At 69.9% G+C, this 13574-nt stretch overlaps 1 protein-coding gene across 4 annotated transcripts in view; it reads left to right on the top strand.

Annotated features, from left to right (window-relative positions):
- DYNC2I1 (dynein 2 intermediate chain 1) overlaps positions 1-13574 on the top strand; it is a 100063-nt gene that overhangs the window by 959 nt on the left and 85530 nt on the right. The gene's annotated exons all lie outside the window — the stretch shown is intronic.

Here is a 13574-nt window from a genome sequence, read left to right as displayed (position 1 = left end):
CTCTGCTGTGCGCCTCACCCCCCCGACACCCCCCAGTGCCCTCTGCTGTGCGCCTCACCCCCCCGACACCCCCCAGTGCCCTCTGCTGTGCGCCTCACCCCCCCGACACTCCCCCAGTGCCCTCTGCTGTGCGCCTCAGCCCCCCGACACCCCCCAGTGCCCTCTGCTGTGCGCCTCACCCCCCCGACACTCCCCCAGTGCCCTCTGCTGTGCGCCTCACCCCCCCGACACCCCCCCAGTGCCCTCTGTTGTGCGCCTCACCCCCCCGACACCCCCCTAGTGCCCTCTGCTGTGCGCCTCACCCCCCCGACACCCCCCCAGTGCCCTCTGCTGTGCGCCTCACCCCCCCCGACACCCTCCAGTGCCCTCTGCTGTGCACCTCACCCCCCCGACACCCTCCAGTGCCCTCTGCTGTGCACCTCACCCCCCCGACACCCTCCAGTGCCCTCTGCTGTGCGCCTCACCCCCCCGACACCCCCCAGTGCCCTCTGCTGTGCGCCTCACCCCCCCGACACCCCCCAGTGCCCCTCTGCTGTGCGCCTCACCGCCCCGACACCCCCCAGTGCCCTCTGCTGTGCGCCTCACCCCCCCCGACACCCTCCAGTGCCCTCTGCTGTGCACCTCACCCCCCCGACACCCTCCAGTGCCCTCTGCTGTGCGCCTCACCCCCCCCGACACCCTCCAGTGCCCTCTGCTGTGCACCTCACCCCCCCGACACCCTCCAGTGCCCTCTGCTGTGCACCTCACCCCCCCGACACCCTCCAGTGCCCTCTGCTGTGCGCCTCACCCCCCCGACACCCCCCAGTGCCCCTCTGCTGTGCGCCTCACCCCCCCGACACCCCCCCCAGTGCCCTCTGTTGTGCGCCTCACCCCCCCGACACCCCCCTAGTGCCCTCTGCTGTGCGCCTCACCCCCCCGACACCCCCCAGTGCCCTCTGCTGTGCGCCTCACCCCCCCGACACCCCCCCCAGTGCCCTCTGTTGTGCGCCTCACCCCCCCGACACCCCCCTAGTGCCCTCTGCTGTGCGCCTCACCCCCCCGACACCCCCCCAGTGCCCTCTGCTGTGCGCCTCACCCCCCCCGACACCCTCCAGTGCCCTCTGCTGTGCACCTCACCCCCCCGACACCCTCCAGTGCCCTCTGCTGTGCACCTCACCCCCCCGACACCCTCCAGTGCCCTCTGCTGTGCGCCTCACCCCCCCGACACCCCCCAGTGCCCTCTGCTGTGCGCCTCACCCCCCCGACACCCCCCAGTGCCCCTCTGCTGTGCGCCTCACCGCCCCGACACCCCCCAGTGCCCTCTGCTGTGCGCCTCACCCCCCCCGACACCCTCCAGTGCCCTCTGCTGTGCACCTCACCCCCCCGACACCCTCCAGTGCCCTCTGCTGTGCGCCTCACCCCCCCCGACACCCTCCAGTGCCCTCTGCTGTGCACCTCACCCCCCCGACACCCTCCAGTGCCCTCTGCTGTGCACCTCACCCCCCCGACACCCTCCAGTGCCCTCTGCTGTGCGCCTCACCCCCCCGACACCCCCCAGTGCCCCTCTGCTGTGCGCCTCACCCCCCCGACACCCCCCCCAGTGCCCTCTGCTGTGCGCCTCACCCCCCGACACCCCCCAGTGCCCCTCTGCTGTGCGCCTCACCGCCCCGACACCCCCCAGTGCCCTCTGCTGTGTGCCTCACCCCCCCGACACCCCCCCAGTGCCCTCTGCTGTGCGCCTCACCCCCCCCGACACCCTCCAGTGCCCTCTGCTGTGCACCTCACCCCCCCGACACCCTCCAGTGCCCTCTGCTGTGCGCCTCACCCCCCCGACACCCCCCAGTGCCCCTCTGCTGTGCGCCTCACCCCCCCGACACCCCCCAGTGCCCCTCTGCTGTGCGCCTCACCCCCCCGACACCCCCCCCAGTGCCCTCTGCTGTGCGCCTCACCCCCCGACACCCCCCAGTGCCCCTCTGCTGTGCGCCTCACCGCCCCGACACCCCCCAGTGCCCTCTGCTGTGCGCCTCACCCCCCCGACACCCCCCCAGTGCCCTCTGCTGTGCGCCTCACCCCCCCCGACACCCTCCAGTGCCCTCTGCTGTGCACCTCACCCCCCCGACACCCTCCAGTGCCCTCTGCTGTGCGCCTCACCCCCCCGACACCCCCCAGTGCCCCTCTGCTGTGCGCCTCACCCCCCCCGACACCCCCCCAGTGCCCTCTGCTGTGCGCCTCACCCCCCGACACCCCCCAGTGCCCTCTGCTGTGCGCCTCACCCCCCCGACACCCCCCAGTGCCCCTCTGCTGTGCGCCTCACCCCCCCGACACCCCCCAGTGCCCCTCTGCTGTGCGCCTCACCCCCCCGACACCCCCCCCAGTGCCCTCTGCTGTGCGCCTCACCCCCCGACACCCCCCAGTGCCCCTCTGCTGTGCGCCTCACCCCCCCGACACCCCCCAGTGCCCTCTGCTGTGCGCCTCACCCCCCCGACACCCCCCAGTGCCCTCTGCTGTGCGCCTCACCCCCCCCGACACCCCCCAGTGCCCCTCTGCTGTGCGCCTCACCCCCCCGACACCCCCCCAGTGCCCTCTGCTGTGCGCCTCACCCCCCGACACCCCCCAGTGCCCCTCTGCTGTGCGCCTCACCCCCCCGACACCCCCCCCAGTGCCCTCTGCTGTGCGCCTCACCCCCCGACACCCCCCAGTGCCCTCTGCTGTGCGCCTCACCCCCCCGACACCCCCCAGTGCCCTCTGCTGTGCGCCTCACCCCCCCCGACACCCCCCAGTGCCCTCTGCTGTGCGCCTCACCCCCCCGACACCCCCCAGTGCCCTCTGCTGTGCGCCTCACCCCCCCGACACCCCCCAGTGCCCTCTGCTGTGCGCCTCACCCCCCCGACAACCCCCCAGTGCCCTCTGCTGTGCGCCTCACCCCCCCGACACCCCCCAGTGCCCTCTGCTGTGCGCCTCACCCCCCCGACACCCCCCAGTGCCCTCTGCTGTGCGCCTCACCCCCCCCGACACCCCCCAGTGCCCCTCTGCTGTGCGCCTCACCGCCCCGACACCCCCCAGTGCCCTCTGCTGTGCGCCTCACCCCCCCCGACACCCCCCAGTGCCCTCTGCTGTGCGCCTCACCCCCCCGACACCCCCCAGTGCCCTCTGCTGTGCGCCTCACCCCCCCGACACCCCCCAGTGCCCTCTGCTGTGCGCCTCACCCCCCCGACAACCCCCCAGTGCCCTCTGCTGTGCGCCTCACCCCCCCGACACCCCCCAGTGCCCCTCTGCTGTGCGCCTCACCCCCCCCGACACCCCCCAGTGCCCTCTGCTGTGCGCCTCACCGCCCCGACACCCCCCAGTGCCCTCTGCTGTGCGCCTCACCCCCCCGACACCCCCCAGTGCCCTCTGCTGTGCGCCTCAGCCCCCCGACACCCCCCAGTGCCCTCTGCTGTGCGCCTCACCCCCCCGACACCCCCCAGTGCCCTCTGCTGTGCGCCTCACCCCCCCGACACCCCCCAGTGCCCTCTGCTGTGCGCCTCACCCCCCCGACACCCCCCAGTGCCCTCTGCTGTGCGCCTCACCCCCCCGACACCCCCCAGTGCCCTCTGCTGTGCGCCTCACCCCCCCGACACCCCCCAGTGCCCCTCTGCTGTGCGCCTCACCCCCCCGACACCCCCCAGTGCCCTCTGCTGTGCGCCTCACCCCCCCGACACCCCCCAGTGCCCTCTGCTGTGCGCCTCACCCCCCCGACACCCCCCAGTGCCCTCTGCTGTGCGCCTCACCCCCCCGACACCCCCCAGTGCCCCTCTGCTGTGCGCCTCACCCCCCCGACACCCCCCAGTGCCCCTCTGCTGTGCGCCTCACCCCCCCGACACCCCGCAGTGCCCTCTGCTGTGCGCCTCACCCCCCCGACACCCCCCAGTGCCCCTCTGCTGTGCGCCTCACCCCCCCGACACCCCCCAGTGCCCCTCTGCTGTGCGCCTCACCCCCCCGACACCCCCCCAGTGCCCTCTGCTGTGCGCCTCACCCCCCGACACCCCCCAGTGCCCTCTGCTGTGCGCCTCACCCCCCCGACACCCCCCAGTGCCCTCTGCTGTGCGCCTCACCCCCCCCGACACCCCCCAGTGCCCTCTGCTGTGCGCCTCACCCCCCCCGACACCCCCCAGTGCCCCTCTGCTGTGCGCCTCACCCCCCCGACACCCCCCCAGTGCCCTCTGCTGTGCGCCTCACCCCCCGACACCCCCCAGTGCCCCTCTGCTGTGCGCCTCACCCCCCCGACACCCCCCCCAGTGCCCTCTGCTGTGCGCCTCACCCCCCGACACCCCCCAGTGCCCTCTGCTGTGCGCCTCACCCCCCCGACACCCCCCAGTGCCCTCTGCTGTGCGCCTCACCCCCCCCGACACCCCCCAGTGCCCTCTGCTGTGCGCCTCACCCCCCCGACACCCCCCAGTGCCCTCTGCTGTGCGCCTCACCCCCCGACACCCCCCAGTGCCCTCTGCTGTGCGCCTCACCCCCCCGACAACCCCCCAGTGCCCTCTGCTGTGCGCCTCACCCCCCCGACACCCCCCAGTGCCCTCTGCTGTGCGCCTCACCCCCCCGACACCCCCCAGTGCCCTCTGCTGTGCGCCTCACCCCCCCCGACACCCCCCAGTGCCCCTCTGCTGTGCGCCTCACCGCCCCGACACCCCCCAGTGCCCTCTGCTGTGCGCCTCACCCCCCCCGACACCCCCCAGTGCCCTCTGCTGTGCGCCTCACCCCCCCGACACCCCCCAGTGCCCTCTGCTGTGCGCCTCACCCCCCCGACACCCCCCAGTGCCCTCTGCTGTGCGCCTCACCCCCCCGACAACCCCCAGTGCCCTCTGCTGTGCGCCTCACCCCCCCGACACCCCCCAGTGCCCCTCTGCTGTGCGCCTCACCCCCCCCGACACCCCCCAGTGCCCTCTGCTGTGCGCCTCACCGCCCCGACACCCCCCAGTGCCCTCTGCTGTGCGCCTCACCCCCCCGACACCCCCCAGTGCCCTCTGCTGTGCGCCTCAGCCCCCCGACACCCCCCAGTGCCCTCTGCTGTGCGCCTCACCCCCCCGACACCCCCCAGTGCCCTCTGCTGTGCGCCTCACCCCCCCGACACCCCCCAGTGCCCTCTGCTGTGCGCCTCACCCCCCCGACACCCCCCAGTGCCCTCTGCTGTGCGCCTCACCCCCCCGACACCCCCCAGTGCCCTCTGCTGTGCGCCTCACCCCCCCGACACCCCCCAGTGCCCCTCTGCTGTGCGCCTCACCCCCCCGACACCCCCCAGTGCCCTCTGCTGTGCGCCTCACCCCCCCGACACCCCCCAGTGCCCTCTGCTGTGCGCCTCACCCCCCCGACACCCCCCAGTGCCCTCTGCTGTGCGCCTCACCCCCCCGACACCCCCCAGTGCCCCTCTGCTGTGCGCCTCACCCCCCCGACACCCCCCAGTGCCCCTCTGCTGTGCGCCTCACCCCCCCGACACCCCGCAGTGCCCTCTGCTGTGCGCCTCACCCCCCCGACACCCCCCAGTGCCCCTGTGCTGTGCGCCTCACCCCCCCGACACCCCCCAGTGCCCCTCTGCTGTGCGCCTCACCCCCCCCCCGACACCCCCCAGTGCCCTCTGCTGTGCGCCTCACCCCCCCGACACCCCCCAGTGCCCCTCTGCTGTGCGCCTCACCCCCCCGACACCCCCCAGTGCCCTCTGCTGTGCGCCTCACCCCCCCGACACCCCCCAGTGCCCTCTGCTGTGCGCCTCACCCCCCCGACACCCCCCAGTGCCCCTCTGCTGTGCGCCTCACCCCCCCGACACCCCCCAGTGCCCTCTGCTGTGCGCCTCACCCCCCCGACACCCCCCAGTGCCCTCTGCTGTGCGCCTCACCCCCCCGACACCCCCCAGTGCCCCTCTGCTGTGCGCCTCACCACCCCGACACCCCCCAGTGCCCCTCTGCTGTGCGCCTCACCCCCCCGACACCCCCAGTGCCCTCTGCTGTGCGCCTCACCCCCCCGACACCCCCCAGTGCCCCTCTGCTGTGCGCCTCACCCCCCCGACACCCCCCAGTGCCCCTCTGCTGTGCGCCTCACCCCCCCGACACCCCCCAGTGCCCCTCTGCTGTGCGCCTCACCCCCCCGACACCCCCCAGTGCCCTCTGCTGTGCGCCTCAGCCCCCCCGACACCCCCAGTGCCCTCTGCTGTGCGCCTCACCCCCCCGACACCCCCCAGTGCCCCTCTGCTGTGCGCCTCACCCCCCCGACACCCCCCAGTGCCCCTCTGCTCTGCGCCTCACCGCCCCGACACCCCCCAGTGCCCCTCTGCTGTGCGCCTCACCGCCCCGACACCCCCCAGTGCCCCTCTGCTGTGCGCCTCACCCCCCCGACACCCCCCAGTGCCCCTCTGCTGTGCGCCTCACCCCCCCGACACCCCCCAGTGCCCCTCTGCTGTGCGCCTCACCCCCCCCGACACCCCCCAGTGCCCCTCTGCTGTGCGCCTCAGCCCCCCGACACCCCCCAGTGCCCTCTGCTGTGCGCCTCACCGCCCCGACACCCCCCAGTGCCCTCTGCTGTGCGCCTCACCCCCCCCGACACCCCCCAGTGCCCGTCTGCTGTGCGCCTCACCCCCCCGACACCCCCCAGTGCCCCTCTGCTGTGCGCCTCACCCCCCCGACACCCCCCAGTGCCCTCTGCTGTGCGCCTCAGCCCCCCGACACCCCCCAGTGCCCCTCTGCTGTGCGCCTCACCCCCCCGACACCCCCCAGTGCCCTCTGCTGTGCGCCTCACCCCCCCGACACCCCCCAGTGCCCCTCTGCTGTGCGCCTCACCGCCCCGACACCCCCCAGTGCCCCTCTGCTGTGGGCCTCACCCCCCCGACACCCCCCAGTGCCCCTCTGCTGTGCGCCTCACCCCCCCGACACCCCCCAGTGCCCCTCTGCTGTGCGCCTCACCCCCCCGACACCCCCCAGTGCCCCTCTGCTGTGCGCCTCACCCCCCCGACACCCCCCAGTGCCCTCTGCTGTGCGCCTCAGCCCCCCGACACCCCCCAGTGCCCTCTGCTGTGCGCCTCAGCCCCCCGACACCCCCCAGTGCCCTCTGCTGTGCGCCTCACCCCCCCGACACCCCCCAGTGCCCCTCTGCTGTGCGCCTCACCCCCCCGACACCCCCCAGTGCCCTCTGCTGTGCGCCTCAGCCCCCCGACACCCCCCAGTGCCCTCTGCTGTGCGCCTCACCCCCCCGACACCCCCCCAGTGCCCTCTGCTGTGCGCCTCACCCCCCCGACACCCCCCAGTGCCCCTCTGCTGTGCGCCTCACCCCCCCGACACCCCCCAGTGCCCCTCTGCTGTGCGCCTCACCCCCCCGACACCCCCCAGTGCCCTCTGCTGTGCGCCTCACCCCCCCGACACCCCCCAGTGCCCTCTGCTGTGCGCCTCAGCCCCCCGACACCCCCCAGTGCCCTCTGCTGTGCGCCTCACCCCCCCGACACCCCCCAGTGCCCCTCTGCTGTGCGCCTCACCCCCCCGACACCCCCCAGTTCCCTCTGCTGTGCGCCTCACCGCTCTGACACCCCCCAGTGCCCCTCTGCTGTGCGCCTCACCGCCCCGACACCCCCCAGTGCCCTCTGCTGTGCGCCTCACCCCCCCGACACCCCCCAGTGCCCCTCTGCTGTGCGCCTCACCCCCCCGACACCCCCCCAGTGCCCTCTGCTGTGCGCCTCACCCCCCCGACACCCCCCAGTGCCCTCTGCTGTGCGCCTCACCCCCCCGACACCCCCCAGTGCCCTCTGCTGTGCGCCTCACCCCCCCGACACCCCCCAGTGCCCTCTGCTGTGCGCCTCACCCCCCCCCCGACACCCCCCAGTGCCCTCTGCTGTGCGCCTCACCCCCCCGACACCCCCCCAGTGCCCTCTGCTGTGCGCCTCACCCCCCCGACACCCCCCAGTGCCCTCTGCTGTGCGCCTCACCCCCCCGACACCCCCCAGTGCCCCTCTGCTGTGCGCCTCACCCCCCCGACACCCCCCAGTGCCCTCTGCTGTGCGCCTCACCCCCCCGACACCCCCCAGTGCCCTCTGCTGTGCGCCTCACCCCCCCGACACCCCCCAGTGCCCTCTGCTGTGCGCCTCACCCCCCCGACACCCCCCAGTGCCCCTCTGCTGTGCGCCTCACCCCCCCGACACCCCCCAGTGCCCTCTGCTGTGCGCCTCACCCCCCCGGACACCCCCCAGTGCCCTCTCCTGTGCGCCTCACCCCCCCGACACCCCCCAGTGCCCCTCTGCTGTGCGCCTCACCCCCCCGACACCCCCCAGTGCCCCTCTGCTGTGCGCCTCACCCCCCCGACACCCCCCAGTGCCCTCTGCTGTGCGCCTCACCCCCCCGACACCCCCCAGTGCCCTCTGCTGTGCGCCTCACCCCCCCGACACCCCCCAGTGCCCCTCTGCTGTGCGCCTCACCCCCCCGACACCCCCCAGTGCCCCTCTGCTGTGCGCCTCACCCCCCCGACACCCCCCAGTGCCCCTCTGCTGTGCGCCTCACCCCCCCGACACCCCCCCAGTGCCCTCTGCTGTGCGCCTCACCCCCCCGACACCCCCCAGTGCCCTCTGCTGTGCGCCTCACCCCCCCCGACACCCCCCAGTGCCCTCTGCTGTGCGCCTCACCCCCCCGACACCCCCCAGTGCCCTCTGCTGTGCGCCTCACCCCCCCGACACCCCCCAGTGCCCTCTGCTGTGCGCCTCACCCCCCCCGACACCCCCCAGTGCCCTCTGCTGTGCGCCTCACCCCCCCGACACCCCCCAGTGCCCTCTGCTGTGCGCCTCACCCCCCCCCGACACCCCCCCAGTGCCCCTCTGCTGTGCGCCTCACCCCCCCGACACCCCCCCAGTGCCCTCTGCTGTGCGCCTCAGCCCCCCCGACACCCCCCAGTGCCCTCTGCTGTGCGCCTCACCCCCCCTGACACCCCCCCAGTGCCCTCTGCTGTGCGCCTCACCCCCCCCGACACCCCCCAGTGCCCTCTGCTGTGCGCCTCACCCCCCTGACACCCCCCCAGTGCCCCTCTGCTGTGCGCCTCACCCCCCCGACACCCCCCAGTGCCCTCTGCTGTGCGCCTCACCCCCCCTGACACCCCCCAGTGCCCCTCTGCTGTGCGCCTCACCCCCCCTGACACCCCCCCAGTGCCCTCTGCTGTGCGCCTCACCCCCCCGACACCCCCCAGTGCCCCTCTGCTGTGCGCCTCACCCCCCCGACACCCCCCAGTGCCCCTCTGCTGTGCGCCTCACCCCCCCCGACACCCCCCAGTGCCCTCTGCTGTGCGCCTCACCCCCCCCGACACCCCCCAGTGCCCTCTGCTGTGCGCCTCACCCCCCCGACACCCCCCCAGTGCCCTCTGCTGTGCGCCTCACCCCCCCGACACCCCCCAGTGCCCCTCTGCTGTGCGCCTCACCCCCCCGACACCCCCCCAGTGCCCTCTGCTGTGCGCCTCACCCCCCCGACACCCCCCCAGTGCCCTCTGCTGTGTGCCTCACCCCCCCGACACCCCCCAGTGCCCTCTGCTGTGCGCCTCACCCCCCCCGACACCCCCCAGTGCCCTCTGCTGTGCGCCTCACCCCCCCGACACCCCCTAGTGCCCTCTGCTGTGCGCCTCACCCCCCCGACACCCCCCAGTGCCCTCTGCTGTGCGCCTCACCCCCCCGACACCCCCCAGTGCCCTCTGCTGTGCGCCTCACCCCCCCTGACACCCCCCCAGTGCCCCTCTGCTGTGCGCCTCACCCCCCCGACACCCCCCAGTGCCCTCTGCTGTGCGCCTCACCCCCCCTGACACCCCCCCAGTGCCCCTCTGCTGTGCGCCTCACCCCCCCTGACACCCCCCCAGTGCCCTCTGCTGTGCGCCTCACCCCCCCGACACCCCCCAGTGCCCCTCTGCTGTGCGCCTCACCCCCCCGACACCCCCCAGTGCCCCTCTGCTGTGCGCCTCACCCCCCCCGACACCCCCCAGTGCCCTCTGCTGTGCGCCTCACCCCCCCCGACACCCCCCCAGTGCCCTCTGCTGTGCGCCTCACCCCCCCGACACCCCCCAGTGCCCCTCTGCTGTGCGCCTCACCCCCCCGACACCCCCCAGTGCCCTCTGCTGTGCGCCTCACCCCCCCGACACCCCCCCAGTGCCCTCTGCTGTGTGCCTCACCCCCCCGACACCCCCCAGTGCCCTCTGCTGTGTGCCTCACCCCCCCGACACTCCCCAGTGCCCTCTGCTGTGCGCCTCACCCCCCCCGACACCCCCCAGTGCCCTCTGCTGTGCGCCTCACCCCCCCGACACCCCCCAGTGCCCTCTGCTGTGCGCCTCACCCCCCCCGACACCCCCCCAGTGCCCTCTGCTGTGCGCCTCACCCCCCTTGACACCGCCCAGTGCCCTCTGCTGTGCGCCTCAGCCCCCCGACACCCCCCAGTGCCCCTCTGCTGTGCGCCTCACCCCCCTTGACACCCCCCAGTGCCCTCTGCTGTGCGTCTCACCCCCCCGACACCCCCCAGTGCCCTCTGCTGTGCGCCTCACCCCCCTTGACACCCCCCAGTGCCCTCTGCTGTGCGCCTCACCCCCCCGACACCCCCCAGTGCCCTCTGCTGTGCGCCTCACCCCCCCCGACACCCCCCCCAGTGCCCTCTGCTGTGCGCCTCACCCCCCCGACACCCCCCAGTGCCCTCTGCTGTGTGCCTCACCCCCCCCGATACCCCCCCAGTGCCCTCTGCTGTGCGCCTCACCCCCCCGACACCCCCCAGTGCCCTCTGCTGTGCGCCTCACCCCCCCCGACACCCCCCCAGTGCCCTCTGCTGTGCGCCTCACCCCCCCGACACCCCTCAGTGCCCTCTGTTGTGCGCCTCACCCCCCCGACACCCCACCAGTGCCCTCTGCTGTGCGCCTCACCCCCCCGACACCCCACCAGTGCCCTCTGCTGTGCGCCTCACCCCCGTCCCCGACAGACCACCCCCCAGTGCGCTCTGCTGTGCGCCTCACCTCCAGACAGACACCCCCGAGTGCCCCTCTGCTGTGCGCCTCATGCCCCTGACAGACCACCCCCCCAGTGCCTTTCTGCTGTTCGCCTCACCCCCCCGACAAACCACCCCTGTGCCCCTCTGCTGTGTGCCTCACCCCCCCGACAGACACCCCTCCAGTGCCCCTCTGCTGTGCACCTCACCCCCCCCACAGACACCCTCCCGTGCTCCTGTGCTGTGCGCCTCACCCCCCTGACAGACCACTCCTCAGTGTCCCTCTGCTGTATGCCTCACCCCCCCCGACAGACCACCCCCCAGTGCCTTCTGCTGTGTGCCTCACCCCCCCGACAGACCTCCCCCAGTGCCCCTCTGCTGTGCGCCTCACCCCCCCCAACAGACCACCCCCCAGTGTCCCTCTGCAGTGTGCCTCATTCCACTGATGCCCCCCCAGTACACTACTACTGTGTGTCTCATTTCCCCCCTTAAGTCCCACCCTCCAGTTACTAGATAAGGGTTAACCAGTTCCTGAGGAGCAGCCCCCTGACCCTGGCCTGCCACAGGCAAAGTGCTGCTCCAGCTTTGGTGGTCCTCCCATGTGGAGCAGCCAGCCAACAACAGCTGGTCCTATGCTGTTGGCAGCTGGGACTGGGAGCCAGGAGCCATCCCTACATGGCTTTTTACTGGGGCTGCAAGCTGGCAGCCAGCTCCACGTGGCACTGAGAGCAAGAGTCTTGCAGGCTGGGGACTGCTCCATCTGGGTTGGAGCAGCCCCCACCTGGGATCCCACTGAGTCAGATAACTGATTAATTGATTAATTGGGATGTTTCGTTCTACCAGCTATGGGGCATTTTCTTTCCCCTTGTCCCCTCCGGCATTCAGGGGCTGTTTTTCTTCCTCGCCTCTCCGCCACTGCGGCTAAGGGCCAGGAGAGAGGAAAGGGTTTAGGATTACTCACATGCTGGTAGGCAAGATGGCAGAGCTCTAGGATTGGTAGTATGACTACCCCAAGTGGACACTCTCTTGTCGGCTCGCTGCCCCAGTGACCACTCTCATATCACGTTATTCCGAACTGCAGACCCTCCTTTTGTATATTGTGGCAAACTGTCTTTTTTCTGGGGCAGCCGGTTCTCCTGGGACAACCAAAGCCCGACTGCTTTAAGTTAGGAGATGAGGAAGCTGCATACCAAACTTGGTGGTCCTAGTGATTACTGTTTACAAGGATTTCTTGAACAAATGGACTCACAGACAGAGATAGATAGATAGATAGATAACAATTATTGTTTTCCATTAGATAATAATGGCAAAGCAATTAATATTAATATTAATATTAATAACTATGCCCAAGCCAAATATAAAAATTATAAAGTATCAGGATAAATTAAGTAAAATGTCTAAAAGGAGGTTAACATTTTTTTTTTAGAATTTTTTACCCTAAAATGATTTTGATTATTTAAAGTGAAATACTTTTAAAAATTTAATATACTTTCACTCTTTATGCTATTTTATTTATTTCTCCCGAATATAGTAAAATACAGTAAATACAGTAAAATACAGTAAAATACAGTAAAAATAAACTAATCAATATCACCTCTATTCTGTTAGAAACCCTAATTTCAATTTTAGGTTCTCACTGTGGTACTCTTTCTGGGCACAACCGAACCCTTATGTTGCTTTTAGTTATACGAGGAAGCTGTATACTGAATTTGATTAACCTAGCTCTTACCGTTTAGGAGGAGTTCTTGAACAGACAGACTGGCAAACTCTCTAAAATATATAGTAGAATAAAATCAAGTGTTAGTAGGTAAAATAATATTGTTAGCATTTTATGGCACATAGTTCATTTATAGTACAGGTGGGACCTCCCTGGTCTGGCCCAGAGTTTGCCATACCAGGGGAGGTCAAGGCTCCCTTCCTGGCTGTCAGCCCTACTCCCCACTGTTGGTCCTGTTACTCCCAACCCTAACAGGCCTGCTCTTCCACCCAGGGCCGGGGCTTTGTTCCCCACTGCACTAGGGGCACCATTCTGGGCTGCTCTCCTAGCCACTGGCCCTGCTGCCTCCAGCTAAGCTGGGGCTGCACTCCACGCTGTGTCGGTTTCAGCTGGGGCTGCGCTCCTAGGTGTCAGCCCCTCTGCCTCCAGCCCAAGTGGGGCTGCGCTCCCTGATGACTTGGCTTGGCTGGGGCTGTACTTCTGGGCACCGCCAGCTAGGGCTACATTCCTGGGCATCAGCCTTCCTGCCTCTGGCCCTGATGGGGCTGCGCTCCCCACTGTGGAGGTCCTCGCTGCGGTGGCCATGCTGCCTCCAGGCTACGCTTCTTGCCTCCAGCCCAGCCCCTGAACCTGGCCTGCCAGGGCTCTCTGATACAGCAATATCCATGGTCTGGCAGTATCACAGATGTTGCCACACCAGAGAGTCCTAGATTTTAGAGGTTTAACCTGTATGTAGTAATTTGACTTTAATTTGGTTGTACTCTAATGCTCAGAAATAAAACAAAAAGGACTCACTGCTATGTGCAAAATCAACTTTCCCTTGTAGTGGGGCAAATAGCGAACTTGAGCTATTTTAAAATACCTAGACACACTTAAACTATTTAATGGTGGTATAATTAAAGTGTAATAGTATATAGGTATTT

The sequence above is a fragment of the Pelodiscus sinensis genome, chromosome 2, assembly GCF_049634645.1.
Source record: "Pelodiscus sinensis isolate JC-2024 chromosome 2, ASM4963464v1, whole genome shotgun sequence".
Lineage (NCBI taxonomy): Eukaryota > Metazoa > Chordata > Testudines > Trionychidae > Pelodiscus > Pelodiscus sinensis.
Note: the sequence above shows the minus strand (reverse complement) of the source record. Positions and strands in the feature narration are given on the sequence as shown.